This window comes from Pantherophis guttatus, chromosome 3, assembly GCF_059756535.1.
Source record: "Pantherophis guttatus breed Tessera chromosome 3, ASM5975653v1, whole genome shotgun sequence".
In the NCBI taxonomy this organism is placed as follows: domain Eukaryota; kingdom Metazoa; phylum Chordata; class Lepidosauria; order Squamata; family Colubridae; genus Pantherophis; species Pantherophis guttatus.
Window position 1 is genome coordinate 134,497,754 of NC_142065.1, and position 17,208 is coordinate 134,514,961.

General features: G+C 35.3%; 1 protein-coding gene across 3 annotated transcripts in view; it reads right to left on the reverse strand.

The window, feature by feature from the left end:
• CDH12 (cadherin 12) overlaps window positions 1-17,208 on the reverse strand; it is a 769,924-nt gene that overhangs the window by 576,859 nt on the left and 175,857 nt on the right. The window contains exon 1 of one of the 3 annotated variants that reach the window (XM_034411918.3): window positions 11,376-12,665. The exons of 1 other annotated variant lie outside the window; for it this stretch is intronic. The gene's annotated coding sequence lies outside the window, so the exon portion shown is untranslated. Of the gene's footprint in view, window positions 1-11,375; window positions 12,666-17,208 lie in introns of those variants that run through there. One more of the 3 variants, XM_034411919.3, reaches the window with a different exon arrangement.

Here is a 17,208-nt window from a genome sequence, read left to right on the forward strand (position 1 = left end):
TAATAATAATAAGAGTTAGAGGTTTAAATATATTTCTCTTTAATTATAATAGGCATTCTATATTCACTGAATATTCACAGATAGAAGCAAAGAAAATGGTGAAGGTGGCTCCTTATATATACAAAGGGTGGAGCCAAGAGTGGGAGTGGTGAATTATGAATACATTAAGAGTCAAAGAATAAGTTAACCCCTGATATCCCATATATACATTATTTACACATTAGGGAATAAGGCATTTACATCTGACAATCCCAATATTTTCTAGCTTTGTTACATATCCACCAAATATAAGAAACTGTTCTCTCAATTTGTTTACATTTCCAACAAATATTTGAAATTTCTTTATGGATTTTTGGCTATTTATGCAATGCCAGGTATTAATGATACATCATTTTATATAAAAATATTTTAAGATTATAATTCACTGAAAATTTCAATCCTTCTGTCCATACCTTTCTATTTGTCCAATAGTATATTACATTCAAATTTTTTGACCATCTTATTATACAATGTTTAACATTACTCTTCTATTTGCATTTTCAGTAAAAGTTTGTATATCTTAGTAATAATATGATCTTCTCCCATCCAAGAGCAGTTATTGAGATTTACGTTTTGACTTGTTATAAATTTCTTTCTGGTCCTCTGGTATCAGAAAGGTTTTTTTAAAAACAAAACAAAACAAAACAAAAACAATACATGATAAAATATGATAAGTCCTTCAAGATACTTTGGAAGACGAAACGGGAGACACCTATCATGGCAATTTTCATCCTTCAGCAACACAGAGGAACCAGCTCTGATTTCAGAAAACCCTTATTTCAGTTGTATGATGTGAAAGAGATAGCATTTTTCCCACAGCATACTGTTAACAGTATCCTCCCATCTGCATGATGCCTGTGTGCATTTAATTAGCTTTCTTATTGCCATCAACACCAGTAGCATCAAGAAATGTAGCCTCCTTGGGAAACCTAAATCTCTTAAGCACATGTCTGGATAGGAAAGAAAAGATAAAGCAAGACAGAACATTTCTATCAAACTGAGAAAAAAAATATTCAAGGAAGACTCCTGACAGATAACAAGATAATAAATTTAGTGGAATTTACAATTTGGGTAGAAGGAACATGGAGGGGAAGAAAGGCAACCAATTTCCTGTTCTTATCCCATGTGCCTTGAAAAACCACAAGCGAGGAAAAATGCTACAATGGAGGACAGGAAGTGGGTGCTTTAAACATGGTTAGTTGCTTAACGGGATTTGTTCCAACGCTAATAAAAAATTTCCTGACAGAACAATTAATCAGTGGAACAACCTGCCTCCAGAAGTTGTGAATGCTCCAACACTGGAACTTTTTAAGAATATGTTGGATAACGATTTGTCTGAAGTGATGTAGGGCTCCTGCCTAAGCAGGGGGTTGGACTAGAAGACCTCCAAGTTCCCTTCCAACTCCTATTCTATTCTATTCTATTCTATTCTATTCTATTCTATTCTATTCTATTCTATTCTATTCTATTCTATTCTATTCTATTCTATTCTATTCATAATATTATGGCACAGAGAAGGACTGATTCTTTAATTATACAAAGTTTCCAGATTGCTGATGAACAGAGTCACAGAAGGGACCATTTACGTCACTGAGGACAAGCCCTGCTGAGGGCAGCAATCTAAATTAAAACGCCCCCAACAGATGGCTGCTTGAAAGGGATTCTCTCATTTCTCTGAGTATTTGGGCCTATTGTCAAATTGTTCTTACCACTAAGAAAGCCCTGATTATTTAATGTACCCCCCCTTTCAGAATATTATTTCTGTTCCACCCAAAATTATTTTTATCCCACACAATAATGCTATCAGCATATTTGATAAGCATTTCATTCACCTCATCAACCAGATCCTTAATAAAGAATATTAAAGAGTATAGGACCTAGGACTAAATTTTGTACTACATTGTTCCACTTTAATGAGGAACTCTTGATAAGGATGTTCTGATGAATTTTTGAGCCACCTATATATCCCCTTGTCAAGACATCTACCCTACACTTAAGTAGCTTGCTAATTAGAATATCTGGTGGTGTTTTTTCAAATGCTTTGCTGAAAGCAAGGTATATTACATTTAGAGTATTCCCACAATCAGCAAAGGAAGTTATTTTAGATAAGGTAACTGGAAAAAATAGGATATGGTTAGTCTTCAAGACTTGCCACAAATCCTTGCTGACTTCTAGAAATTATTCTCTTGTTTTTGTGATGCTCTTTGACCTGTTTTTTATGATCTGTTGTATAGCCTTTCCAGATTGTTATGACAGACTGATTGTTTCATAGTTCTACTTTCTATTTTGAAAACACTTTTTTTTAATCTCTTCTAACTATCTAGTTCTTCACCTATTCTCCAGAGTAATACATAAAGATTCAGCTAGATCATGGGAACTTTTTTTCATTTCCCTTGAATACAGTTGACTGAGGTTTAAACAAATTCAATCTAAATAGGTATTCCTTAATAATGCTTCTCCTTCTTTTAAGCTTTAATCCTGCCCTTTATCCTGCTTCTAACAATTGCCTATATGTCCTACTGTAAGAAAAAATTTAGTCAAAATACAAACTGAATAATTTTGCCTTTCTGTTGGATTTATCTCATTTTGAACTTTAGCCTTTCTTTACAATCCCAGGCTATTATACATATTCTTTCTTGATCATATCTTTGATCAATTCCTGTATGCATCTTTTCAGTTTTTAAATCTTCAACTAAACTTTTTTGTTTAGCCACATGGCTTTCTTATGCTGTCCTCCATTTTTGAATGGAAACTGTAGATCTATTGTTGGACCATGGGGCTTTACATAGAGATAATACTTGTTGACAATCCTTTTCTATTATGTTTTAATCAAAAGATTATATCATTCTGGAATTCTGAACCTTAGAGCAAGGAAGATACTACATAGGGTTTATTGTTAAATCACAGTTGGATCATTTATATTTCGCTATATATATATCAGGGGTGGGTTCTACTTAGCTTTACTACCAGTTTGCAGTGGGGCCGTGTGTGTGCGCTTGCTTCGCTCGCGCATGTGCGCACCCTTTCATGTGCAGAAGCGTTTTGGTGAGATATATATATATATATATATATATATATATATATATATATATATATATATATATAAGTTTTCATGGGTATATATGTGTGTACAGTTAATATCTCGGGTTTCTTCCCGTGTAATTGTAAACATATCCCTAAAAGGGTAGTAGCAACGTTTCGACGAAATCACATTCGTCATCTTCTGGCTGAAGTTCTCGGTTTGGTGCTTATGGGCAAACTGTGTGATCGTAACTGACGTTTTTCTATGAAAAGAGGCAAAGGTGTATTCTGATTGGTCGACAGTGTTGTGGTCCATATATATATATGGAGAGAGAGAGAGAGAGAGAGAGAGGAAGAGAGAGAGAGAGAGAGAGAGAGAGAGAGAGAGAGAGAGAGAGAGAGAGAGAGAGAGAGAGGTACTTTTCCTCATGGGTATATATTTTCTAGACTACTAAGAAGCTTTTCATTTTTTTTTATTCTGCACTCTGAAAAACCCTACAAAAATAAGGCTTGAAAATATTAGTTTGATAGGTAACTCAAGGTTAGCTGCAACCTATTCATGACTTGTTTTTGGATTATCTTCAGGTGTGCCATAACAGCAGTGAACAAGCAGCCTTTGCTGTTCTTTTCCAGGATGAAATAGTAAATAAAACCTGATTTTATATGGATTTTCTGGAATTAAAGGGGAGAAGTGAATGACAGAGATGAATGTTTTGCACTTTATAGAATATTTAAATGAGCTAACAGGTCAAAATTAGGGCAGCTATAAATGTCCTACCCATTTATTTCTAATGGATAAAACAACATTTAGCTTTGTTCCAAGTTGTCAGAGTCATCAATCTACTGTAAACATGCCTCCCTGAAGTGAATGAAATAAGGCATAGCTTCAAGCAACCAGTCTTCTTTCATCACAAGATCCCATTTATATTTGATCACCTCCTCATGAAAATTACATGGACTACATGGTTCACCTTGGTCCAAGATAATGCTACCATTGTCTTTTATCATAAAACGTTCTGAATTGTCATTTCACAATCTCCACAGTTAACTTTTAAACTATGTGCCAAGATGTAAAAGATGATCACTAAAATATTTCGATTTTACTATCCATATAGTAGAGCCTTTCAGTTCTAGATTTTGTTACAGTGGGCTTATTTTTGCAGTATTAGAAGACTCTATTTAAATATCAACCAATGATTTTATATGTATGATAAAATACATATTACTGGATAGACAATTTGATATCCAACTACTGTATGGTAAACAATATAGAACCTACAAATTTAATTTTCTACTGCTCAGTATCATATCTTTTCACTGTCCATCATTTATGGTAAATTCATAACCCATTGGCTTCTATATTTGCTTCTATATTTCTATATTATATATTGACTATTTATACACACACACACACACACACACACACACATGCACATGCACACATACACACAGTTATTTAGTGAATTTCCTTTTTCAAAATTCATTTTGTTAATTGTCTTTTCATACTTGATTTGTTTTTGATCAGGAACCCAGGTTTATTTCTTAATCAACATTTGGTCTAAGAAAACATCATTTCTGTTGCCTTACAATACATTTCTCAATTGTCAATTCTTTGAAATTTATATTTTGTGTTTTATTGTCAGTTCTCTGAACTTTATATTTCTTGTTACATCAAGAATTCTGTGAAAATGAACTTGCAGGTGAAGACTGTTGGTGGGTTAGATGTCCCTGCAATCAACTCCGTTAGTGGGGACAGTAATGTGATAGAATTGCTAGGCAGGAGCTAGTTTCTGACTGACAAAAGTCTCTCTGGAGATAAAGAGACATTTTAATGATTATCTTTTTTATTTATGCTCTGGAAAAGCTGCTCAATCCAAGAAGATGGCAGGAATTGACTTTCTTATGGTGAACCATGAGTGACGTGGCTTTGGAACCAAATAATTTACAATGTGTCTTTAATCACTGTACAACTTAATGAACATACTTTCTTAAACATTTTTGAATTTTATTAATTTATATAGCCTAAGAATGACATTCTGAATGGCAGTGAAGATCAAAAACTCTTGGTAAGGGTTTTCTTTTTGAAATTAAAAGTAGAGAACATCCCACATACATTATTTTAAGGCATTTTAATTTTTTTTTTTTTTTAAAGGCTTAACAAGATCATGATGAAAGAAAGTTTAAATGGATAAATGGGCAATATTTTTTTTAAAAAAAAACTAGCGAAAGAACTTTTGGAAATAACAAAATTAGTTAGACTAACAGACTGGTCCTCCATCGGAAGGCTGATAGTTTATTTTTAAGAAGTAATTGATGGATTTTATAAAACATGATAAGAATAATATGAACTAAACTATGAGACTGTAACTGTAGAGAGCTAATTGGATATCAAGTGCTAAAGATAGAGGCTAGCAAAACTTTTTTTTTTTTTTTTAAAGAGAAACCTGTCTATACTTTCACTAAAGAAATGGACATAATTTCCCATAATGGCAACCGTAAGAAAAGCTTATAGATCAGGAGAAGGATACGGGGTTCACTACAACAGTTAATGGCTTAGGGCACATTTCATGAAATTTACTGCAGAAATGTTTGAATAATTTAGTAATAAGATGACTGCAGTGGTTAAAAATAAAACCAGAAAAAGGATTTTCAGAAATAAAAAAAGGTGTGAAAGAAGAAATTTAAGAAGAATCTGTAGGGCAAGTGGCTACAGACTTAAAATAAATTACTCAAAAAATTGTGGTTATGGAAAGTAAGACAGAAGTTATAAATAGAGAGATGGAAACAGATTTGGATAATTTGATATTACTGGCATTGAGAGAAAAAGAATTTTGCTTAAGATCTAGAACAATTCCAGAACAAAACAGAAAAGAATTCAGATAAAATTTTGTTAAGTTTCTATTTAAAAAATATATATATATTGGAAGATGGTGACAGTAAAACAGAAGTTGATAAGATCTATAGGATGAATAAGTGTTTTCCAAAATACTTTGGAAGATTTGTTTCAACTGATGTTCTTGTGTAATTTCTCAGGAAGAAGAAAATAGTTCACATTTTACAGCAGTATTTCAATACTAGGTTGAGGATACAGATGTAATTGTACTTAAAGACATTCCAATTAGAATATTACACAATAGAAGACAGTATTTTTTTTCCTGACAGACCAATTTAAACAGAAGAAAATTCCACTTAAATGAAATAAGTTCGAAGGTGTGATTTTTACTTTTAAACAACAAAGATTCAGACTGAACTTTGTGAAAAAAGCAAGAAATTTTGGGGGGGAAATTTAAAGAAGATGTGAAGTAAATACAAATAGAAGTGCCAATGACATATAAGAGCAAATAAATTCCACAACACATACTGAAGAGAATTCCACATTGAATTCCACAGGTATTGTCTTTTTAAAAGTCTTGAATTAACTATGGATTATAAATGGCTAATGTGAACCAATGCTCTCAAAACAGAAAAAAAAAATATTATTTGAAAAAGTTAAAAAATGTGATTTGTTTACAAGAAACATGTTTTAGGAAAAAAGATACAAAATATTTAAGTCACAAAAAACTTGGGAAATAATTTTTCCTTCTTTTGTATTTTTCTTCAACTTTTTTTTCTTTTTTGCACATTTTTTGCTATCTCTTTTTTGTTCTGTTATAATAGCTTGTATTAGCTTTTAATTTTTTAAAAAAGTTTTAATAAAAATCTTACACACACACACACACAGTATATACAAGAATCTTGTGAAAGTGAATGTGTTGATTTTTTTTAATAATTGCAAACCATATCCCTAGATTGTCTTGATTATTCTACCAAAGAATGGAAAAGTAGACAGTGTGATATCATTTTTAAAAGAAAGAACCCAAGATAATCTAGAAAATTGAAGGCAGGCTGAGGTCCTAGGTATATGTTGTAAAAAATATTAAAAATAAAATTACAAGTATTGGGGAGACATCTCTTGCTGCAGACAATCAACATAGCTTTTTTTTCCTAACAAAAATAGGTATATCTTTTGCTGACCTTTAAAAATATTTTAATTCCTTCAGCACACATGTCTAATAATACAGCATATTGGATTTAGACTTTTCAAAAAAAAAATTGATAAGGTTACTGAACAAAATAAACAATTCTGGGATAAAACCAGATGTTCCCTAATGAGATATTAACTGGTTAAAAAAACAATAGGAACAAATGAGCAATTACATAAATGGAAAATGGGGACCGTAATGTTCTGCCCTGATATCCTATGTTTTTAATTTGTACAGCAACAATCCAGGTTTAGAGTGAACAGTGAGAAGTTGCTGATAACTTGACACCATTTAAATAAAAGATTTTGTAAAGAACTTCCAAAATATCTTCAAATTGAGGAAAAGGAATATTGAAATAAAAAATTAGACTTAATATGAGTCTAATAAGTCTAAAAAGACTGGTTGAGTCTTTTTTCAGTTGTTTCTACCCATTCAATCCAATCTGGCAGGATGGGCATGCTCTGGGTTCTGTTGACCAGAGAATACCAGCTGAGGAGTTTAGGACAGGAGTGCAATTCAGCAGGTTCTAACAGGTTCTGGAGAACCGGTAATGTAAATTTTGAGTAGTTCAGAGAACCAGCAAATACCACCTCTGGCTGGCTGGTGAGGTGGGAATGGAGATTTTGCAATATCCTTCCTCAGGAGTGGGGAGTGCCACGGCCATAGTGCCTGCCCTATGAAACATCCTGTCTCGAGAGATAAGGATGGCAACAATCCTTTTGGACTTTTGTAAGGCCCTAAAGACCAGGTTATGTGCCCAAGTATGTGAAGGGTCCCATTTCCTGGTTATGTTAACAATCATGGGTTGCAACTTTCTTCTTGGCTGCTGTGTGCATTTTAATTCTTATCATCACCATCATTTAGTCATTGCCTATCCATTGCAGGATGAAGTGTGTGTGTGTGTGTATGTGTGCGTGTGTGTAAACATGAATATATGCATTTCAATTTCCCAAGCTACTTTTGAAAGAAATTGAAGTGACTGGGGAATATTTTTACAACAGAGGAAAACATTATGCATTAGAGCCTTCCTGATTTCAAATGGAAAAATGCTACAATTATGGCAGTTAAAATTGTATGCAGATATAATGCCTTTATATACTCACAAACCCTAGGTATAAGAGAAAGTTTATGGAAAGGTTCATGAGGATATACTCTGTATGATATTCAGTCTTAATTAAATTCAAATCTCTAAAGAGTACTAATCATGTCATTTTGGGTTTGGGATGGTACCAGATGGATTGTAGGAACTTCAATTGTAATATCCTGAAAGAGTTTGAAGGATCATTCTCTCTGTCAGATATGATAGAGGCCATGTGGCAGACAAAGTAAACCAGACAGATGAAGGCTTTTTTCAATCTCTGCTTTTTTGGGGAAATAATTTTCCCTTGCCTTGCCCTTTGAAATCTGTTTCAGCATGTTGGTAAACTCTCCAAAACAGTGCTGGAATGATGTATATTTTTCCCCAATCCTAGATTATTCTCCCAAAGTCCTCCATTCAGATGGCAATCCTGTTGGAACAGAAATACCCTTAAAAGAAGTAAGTATTTATTTCAAATCTGATGACTAAACTAGGATTATTCTATAATTCAGTGAAGGTGGAAATAGTATCTCAATTTGTCTCAAACTATTCATTGAATTAAGATTGGCATTTAGCAGTTTGAGTTTTGGGCCTCTCATACTAATAGTAAAAACTGTGCAGTTTCTTAAGAATATGATGCTTTGAATTCATTAGATTTACCCTCAAATAAGTCTGTTTCACATTGCAACTTTCGCCATTATGCATCACTATTGCACCATTTAGCAAATAAAAAGGGGGGGGGGAGGGAATCCCAAATAATAATAATACATATAATTATAATACCAATATTGAAAAAATAGTACATCTTTAAATGCTGCATCCTTAAACACATTGGATTATTTCACAAGTGTGAACTGGTTCATTTGCTGACAAAGTAAATGTTTATCCTACAAAAGTTATGGACCTAGTTGCATTGGAGAAATGACGTTGTCTTACCTGAACATCCCTTTTCTGGGCGCTGCGACTACAATCCACCAGTCTTGTCAGCGACTGAGTGAAAAGACTGGTGCATTATGGGAAGGAGGGGCGTGGCCACAGCACGAAGAGATTTTATAGAAAAAATATCACCCAGTCAAAGTCAAGCAATGAGGAAACAACCCAGCTATGGATTGTAGGAGCAGCGCACTGGAAAATAACAAGGATCTGTAGATGGTTATTAATTCTGGCAGGAAGACAGAAAATTACATGAGATATTCTAATGTTGGGCATGTACAATTATAGCAAGCAGATTTATTCTGTAAATCCATTGAAGCTATGTGCATCACTTAATTTCAGGCTTATTGATATCACAAATTAACAGTCCAACTCGGCATATTTTTGAGAATCAGATTTGAGCAAACCTCCCCTCTCCACATTTTTCAGTGAACCTTTTTCCACAAAATTGCTCCATCAATGCTTAATATCTCATGATGTTAGATAGCATGATTTGTGGCCAGTTATGTTTCATCCAATCAATTAGTCACAGTGAAGTAAGCCAACCTAGGCTTTTCAACAGTTCCCAAATGCCTTAATTATACAGATGAATTTTTTTAAAAAGTTCCTAGCATGCTTAGATCAGCAGTTATCTTTTTTTTCCCCCCTCATGAGGAACATTTCTATGATGATCCATCTGCTATGAAAGCCTTTCAGATTGGGAAAGATAGTGGGGAATATACCAGAGCAGTCACAGGACCTATCATAGAAATTATAGAAACTGGAGTTAGAAATGGAAGAAACTTAACTAGACTGTAGTTACTAGAGCCTCTATTTTCTATAAAACCTGACAGGGGCTATAGATTATGATGAAAGCTGTCATATCCTCAGCAGCAAATGGTTCAGTAACCTCATGCCAGCATATTTTTGTGTGCTTTTGACCAAAATTTTTCATGGTGTGACTTTTCATTCATTTTGAAGTTAGTTTAAAGGCATGGTGTGAGAATGTGTATGTGAAGTTCTATGGATCAAAGAATGTTGAGCATCAACTTTTGACAGCTAGCCCCAGAACTAATTGAAAAGAACACACAGTAGTGTGTTCCAGATAAAGGCAACCACTCCTGTTAAAAGTCTGCACTGGTTGATATTGCTAAACCTAGCTGAGTTCTAGGAATATGACATTTCTCGTATACATGAGATAAGGAACCATTTGTAAGCAAGGGAGTTTATATGATCAGAGAGTAAACATTATGCACCTAAAAGGAGGCGGCTCATTCAGCTAGGAAAGACAAGATGTCTACCTTTCTCCAGCCCAGCATAGTTCAGCACACTTCAACAGGTTTCAACTCCAAATTCATTTCATATTAAATACTCCATTTTCCAGAGTCTGAGGGTTCTAATCACAAGTCACTCAGTCTTATCATGATTGACCTTGAAACTGTTTCTCCTTATTCAGATTCAAATAGCCTCAAGACAATGGAATAGGACATCAGCAGCATCATTTGAGTGGCCTGGGAGTTAAGATTACAATTTGGTTTTATCAGCATACTGATGGTATCTAACTCTGGACTCATAGATGATCTTAACCAGCAGTTTTATATACTGTACACGTTAAACCAGTGGTGAAATCCAATTTTTTTTACTACCGGTTCTGCGGGCGTGGCTCGGTGGGCATGGTGTGGCTTTGTGAGCACGGCAGGGGAAGGATACTGCAAAATCTCCATTCCCACCCCACTCCAGGGGAAGGATACTGCAAAATCCCCATTCTCTCCCCACTCCTGGGGGAAGGATATTGCAAAATCTCTATTTCCACCCCACTCTGGGGCCAGCCAGAGGTGGTATTTGCCGGTTCTCTGAACTGCTCAAAATTTCCGCTACCAGTTCTCCAGAACCTGTCAGAACCTGCTGGATTTCACCCCTGCATTAAACAAAAGAATGCTGAGCCCTTAGGCATCCCACAACAGTCCAAGCTCTGATGATGTTACCTTGTTTGGGTAATGAAACAGCTGCAAGAAAACAATCAAGTTCAGAGGGTACCAAGGACCCCTCACCTCAATTTTCCCCCACTCCTGTCAAGTCAAACTAAAAGTGATCATAGAGGAAGGAGAATTATCACAACACGATATTCCTCCACTCCCGATCTTTTCAGTCAGTCCAGAAAGATACCATGATTTGAAAGCTGATGAGAGATAAATAAGAAACAGGATTTCTTTTCCCCCCTTTTTGGGAATTTTTTTTTTAAATGAATAAAATAAAAAGTTGATCTTTTTTAAAAAAGGATCAGAATGGGTGCACCACCTTACCTTACTTCTTTCAAAGGTCATCAACAAGCACAAGCAATGCTTTCTCAGTAATGTGCCCCAGTCTGGAGCCCAAACGAAATGGATTGAAATAATTAATTTCGTCCAGGATTCTCTGCAGTTGTCAACCACAACTTTTCAACAACTGTCCAGTGTTGGGTCCAGTGATGTCTTGAGGACTGGATACTATGGGCTGGATGGTGGGACAACTTTCAAACAGTAGTCCCAAGAATCCTGAATCCCTACCTCTCAATGGCCAAAAGAAACAAATAACTAGAACTGTCAAACTAGATGGTGACAGACACATACATCACCAACACACCTATATTTAATCCATCTTATCCTCCAAAGCTTGCTGCACATGCATTTGTTCCTAACCAGAATGATACCAAACTGTCAGCGATGATGTCACAATACAAATTAAGTCATTCATTACTGTTGTCATGAGGTTGCACTCAGGACCATAAGGATCAGAGTCTGCATTATGATATAATGCATGATTTCTGCCCTCCTCCCCTGTTCGATGCCTAAGGTTTGCTGATAAACTGCCACTCATCCTATTACAAGGCTGGAGAATGACATCACTTAGAATCATTATTGACTTGAGAAGAACTCTGTAGGACATGGGTGTCAAACTCACGTCGTCATGGCGGCGTCACGTGATATATCGGGACATTTTCCCCCTTCACTAAATCGGGTATGGGCATGGCCAGCACGTGATGCATCCGGCCCGTGGGCTGGGAGTTTGGCAGCTCTGCTGTAGGATCTTCTTGCCAATATTACAGTTAAACAGCTCTGGCTTTAGAAACAAATGAATCAGCAAATGTATTCATGGGATCCAGATGGGATGCTTATTGAATATGTGAAGGTGTTTTTTTTTCAAAAATGTGAGGTTGTCTTCCAAGGTTTGACACCTGGGTTGCTGCACTACAGATGTTCTGTAGAATGTGCTTTAAGGAAATATGGGCCTGGATGTGCCTTGCTGCCTTGAACATTTTGAAGAGAAACTTTCTGAACTGAATGTCTTATGTTATGTCTTATGTCAGATGTTCCTACAAGGATTGCAGTCTGTTAGAAGTTCTACAGTTCTATAATTATAAATTCTTATACTCTGTCACTGCAGTTCCCGTATGTGTTCTACAATATGCCTGGTAGAACCTTTTTCAGTGAGGGTACAATCTTCATTTCTTTCTTTTTTTCAGCCTGTTGGCTTGAAGTAAGTTGTTCTATAAATTCTAACTGAGCAAAGTAGTTAAATAAGCAGCTTTGGTGTTACTGATTTTCTTTTGAATTCCTCATTGTGTTGTGTTTTGAAAATGCTAAGAGAACAATTAATATACCTTATGAACCTACCAGAACATATTCATTGTCCAGCATGTCCTGTACAATGTTCCTTAGAACAAGTTTATTATCTTTCCTTACCTATCCAGTATTTTTGTGCCAAAATGTATTTATTTATAATAAAACATCTGTGGTGTCCTCCAAACTACTCAAGATATCTGACCCAATATACAGAACTGTTTCATTCTTTCTTTGGCACTGTTAATAGAAGGATACCATAATACTCTTTATTTGACTCTGTGACTCCAGGGAAGTGGAATTACCTCATTTTCTTTTACACTGTCCCTTGTATAGTGAAATATAAATGTTTGTGATACAAGTCTTGTCGGGAAGAAAACCTGGTTCTCATTTAATTTCATTTTATCCAGACTATAATAATGCAGTCAAATTATACCACTGCTTGTCCTACATATTGGCTTCTGGTAAAAACAAATATGATAAACTTGAACATTTTGGATGTATTTATGTATAAAAAATAGGACATTTTTTTTTAAAGTAGATGTATTATACAGGTCTCTTGTTGCTGTGCCAAACTTTATCTGGCTACCTGCTTAACTAATATTTCCCATAATTGTATTTTATAAGAAGAATGCAAAACTATGTGGGATTGGTTTTAGGAATGCTTTTTTTGAGGGATGCTTATCTACCATTACTAATAAGTTCCAAAGTGTCAAAGACACATGATGTAGTAGCTCAGCTGCCAGGATCTACTTAAAAGGCCACACAGATCTTTAAAGGGCACTTTGTTTGAAGCTTTGTTAAAGTGCTTCTTTGGAGTAAGGCTGTAAAGCAAAAAATACTCTATTGATGGCAGTACAATGGCTTTCCTGCTTCCTTTCAAGCTGATAAGAGTGCTTCTCATCCTGGTCCCCATCACATGGAGTTAAATAACTAGCAGTTAGTAGCTGACGTGCCAGACTGGGGAGACCCAAGTTCAAATCTGCTCTCAGCTGCTTCTCTATCCAATCTGCTTCATATAATGATTGAAGGGAGGGGAAACAGTGAGATACCTTTCTTAATACTAATTTTCTCAGTCATATCTCCATTTACTATCACTTCTGGAGTATTATGAAGCACATCCAAAAAAGCAAATGGCATTGATCTTCTTAGATGTGCAGAAAACATTTGATAATGTGAATTGGCAATTTATGCTAGTGCAGCTAGAAAAGATAGAGTTTGGGAAGAGATTTATGAAAATGATTAAGGCGACACACCACAAGCAAACAGCAAAAGTGATAGTAAATGGGGAAACAGTTTTTTTTTTTAATTTGATTTATATGCCGCCCTTCTCCGGAGACTCAGGGCGGCTTACAATGCGCTAAGCAATAGCCTTCATTCTTTTGTATATTTATACAAAGTCAGCTTATTGCCCCCACAACTGAGTCCTCAATTTACCTACCTTAGAAAGGATGGAAGGCTGAGTCAACCTTGAGCCTTGTCGAGATTCGAACCTGCAGTAATTGCAGGCAGCTGTTCTTAATAACAGGGTGCTTTAGACCACTGTACTACCAAGGCTCTTGAGTGAGATACAACAAGAGTTTACTTTGAAACATGAAAACATAGCAGCCTGCTTGACACATAATACCTAACACTTATTACTCTAATCTAAAGAAATTCATCTGGGACCTTAAATAAAGGAAATTTCAGGCCTTGCCTGAGCACATCTGGCAGTGGTCACTCCTGAGTTCAGTATAAGAGAGCTCCCAAGTAGACAAGTCTGGGCCAGATGCTTCTCCTTCAGTGAAGCTTTCCCCCATGCTTTCTTATTCATTTGCATAGGAATAGGTCTTCCCTTGGGAAACAGAGATAAGACTTCAAAGTTCAAGGTCTGAATTATATAAGAATTGGGATCACAAGTAAATAGTTGAATTTGTCTGATGATGCTGTTTTCCCATTGACGCTGAGACATAGATGCCTCCTTCCTGATTGCCTTATCTCGAACTTTTTTTTTTAGTTTTGAGAATGATTCTTCTGCTATGTGTATATGGCACTTCTGTCCAGGTACATCAGCTACTCTTATCGAATCATGCCTTAATAATTGGGAGCCAGGAGACATTGTTCTGTGACATAAAGCAGTACTAAGCTTGATGTTACTATTTAAGATTTTGAGATCTGATGGATGTTTGTATTTATTTTATGCCACTCTGTCTCTTTTACTGTAATGTACATTTTCTTAATTTCTCTAAGGTCCTTTTATATGTGAAACATAAACCCACACAAATGTTTTCAAACTGTGGCTTGTTGTTCTACAACAATGATTCATTCATTGACCTTGGTACACACAAACAAAAAAACCTTCCCAAAATATTACATTCAAATTGAATGCAATATATGCAATCCCAAATGTGCTAGTAATAGGAAACGCAGTGATGATTCTCATCTGGGTTTATGGTATTTGATTTCCATTATGCCATAAAATAAACCCTTAGGATTTCCTATAGTTTAGCATGAAGACTACAGTATAGATTATAAGAAATGCAAAAATAATTATAGTGAAATGAAGAGTGAATATACGTCTCATTTGGAAATTGCAATGCCATTTGTAATCATAATGCCTCCAGCTATCCAGACCTATTTGGCCTAATTAGTTGCATCACAGCCAGTTCATTAGACTTTTCCAGCAGCTGCCTGGATGTGGGTGAGCAAATCTGACCATTTAATATGACAAACTGTTCATTTAACCTCTCCTTCCCTCTAAAATGGATAGTTTGTTCTTCTCAACTCTGCTCAGCAAGATTTTTTTTTTCTTTGATAGTTGGGAGAATTTTATGTGGAGGACTGTATTTAAGAAACGGCTCATGCTATGACTACAGGAAGGGAAACATATTTACAACAAAATGTGGGGGGGAGTTCATTCAGGTGCTATTTTGGAATAAACTTTTGTAAACTGCACTTCCGGAAACATTACATATACTGAAATGTAGTTCTGCTTTAGTATTCATCCTTTTATGACTATTGTATGCATTCTCTGAAAAATAAAATGTACTTTTGGGAGCAATGCATTCTAAAATGTGTGTCTTAGCAGCACTTAGCAGTGATCTATGAATATGAAAGCTATGCTAAAAATAAATGAAAAAGCCAGAAAGGAAATAGTGGACTAATGTCTCAAGCATGTGTGAATCCCAGGGTTGGGGTAAATTGTTAGGTATATTCAGGTGGAAGGAGTATATTAAAATTACTAAAATGTATAGGGAGAATATAATTTTCCAAAATATGTTACAGCAGAGTTTCTCAAATTGTGTTCTGTGAATACTGGAGTTCTGTGAGAATCAGATAGGGTTTCATGAGAAGCTAAGGAGAAAAAAAAAATAAACGTACTCGGGGTTGTTAATAGCAATTTTTCTAAAAATAAAAAAAGCAATCATATTCCAGTCATTGAAGAGTGCTTTGTTTAACCTTCCAAGCAATTGTGAACTTCATCTTTTAATCTCTGTACATTGGGAAATTTAATTTTCATTCAAGATGAAAAGTTATTATAAGGATCTCCTAATAAGGATCTCCTATTATAAGGATCTCCTATTAACTAAATGTGGAAATTATCTGTCATATAATTTGACATTCTGGCAAAATATGTTTAGCATAATCCAATGCAGATTAAAATCCTACACTGAAAGGGAGTTGCCAGATGTTCAAAGTGCTTTTAGAAAAGGCCAAGGAACAACAGACAGTATTGCTGATGCACCGGGCAACTGAGAAAGCATAGGGAAGAGAAGGATATGGAGATTGTGTCAATAGATGCTTCATTGACTATAGAAAGGATTTTGATTGTGTTGAGCATATCGAGCTGTCAAATGTATTTGGGGAAAGTGAAATCTAAGGACGTCTTATTCTTCACACAGAAAACTTGTACAAAGGACAGGAAGCCACAACACAATAGGAGCATGGTAAAACAGGCACATGTATTTGCTTTTGCTACTGCAGCAACATATATGAATTGTCTAATTTCTTAGATTTTGATAGGATACTGTCAAAATTGTACTTTCCAATTATGGAAAACTACACTGATCTTATCTTTGGTAGTGGATAGCCATATCTTCAAAACCCGATGCACCTATACTGATATTATATTGGAAATATGGTAGGAAAGTGCAATGCAAATTCAGATCCAGGAGTTTAGCATCACTTGGGAATATATTTCTAAGGAGGTTGAGCTCTGACTAGCATAATAGCAGGTCTTAAGGGGCTCTGGCAGCTGTTCTTTGGATTAAAACCTTTTCATAAAACAAGACTTTGTCATAACACAACAAAACACATCTGCCAGAGAACTAAGCAGCTGAGCTACATAGTAAAATAAGTTATTTTTCCCACCTCATGTGAGCCAAGAAAAAAATCGGATGAAAGAGAGGAAAATGGTGGATGGCAATACTTTCTGAAGCACTATATGTTAAGACGTGGCATCTCATGAAACTTTATATAGTCTGTTTCATAATTTGCAGGAAAGATTGCAGAGGGGAGATGACAGGAATAAACAGATATTTTCTATGAATGTAATATT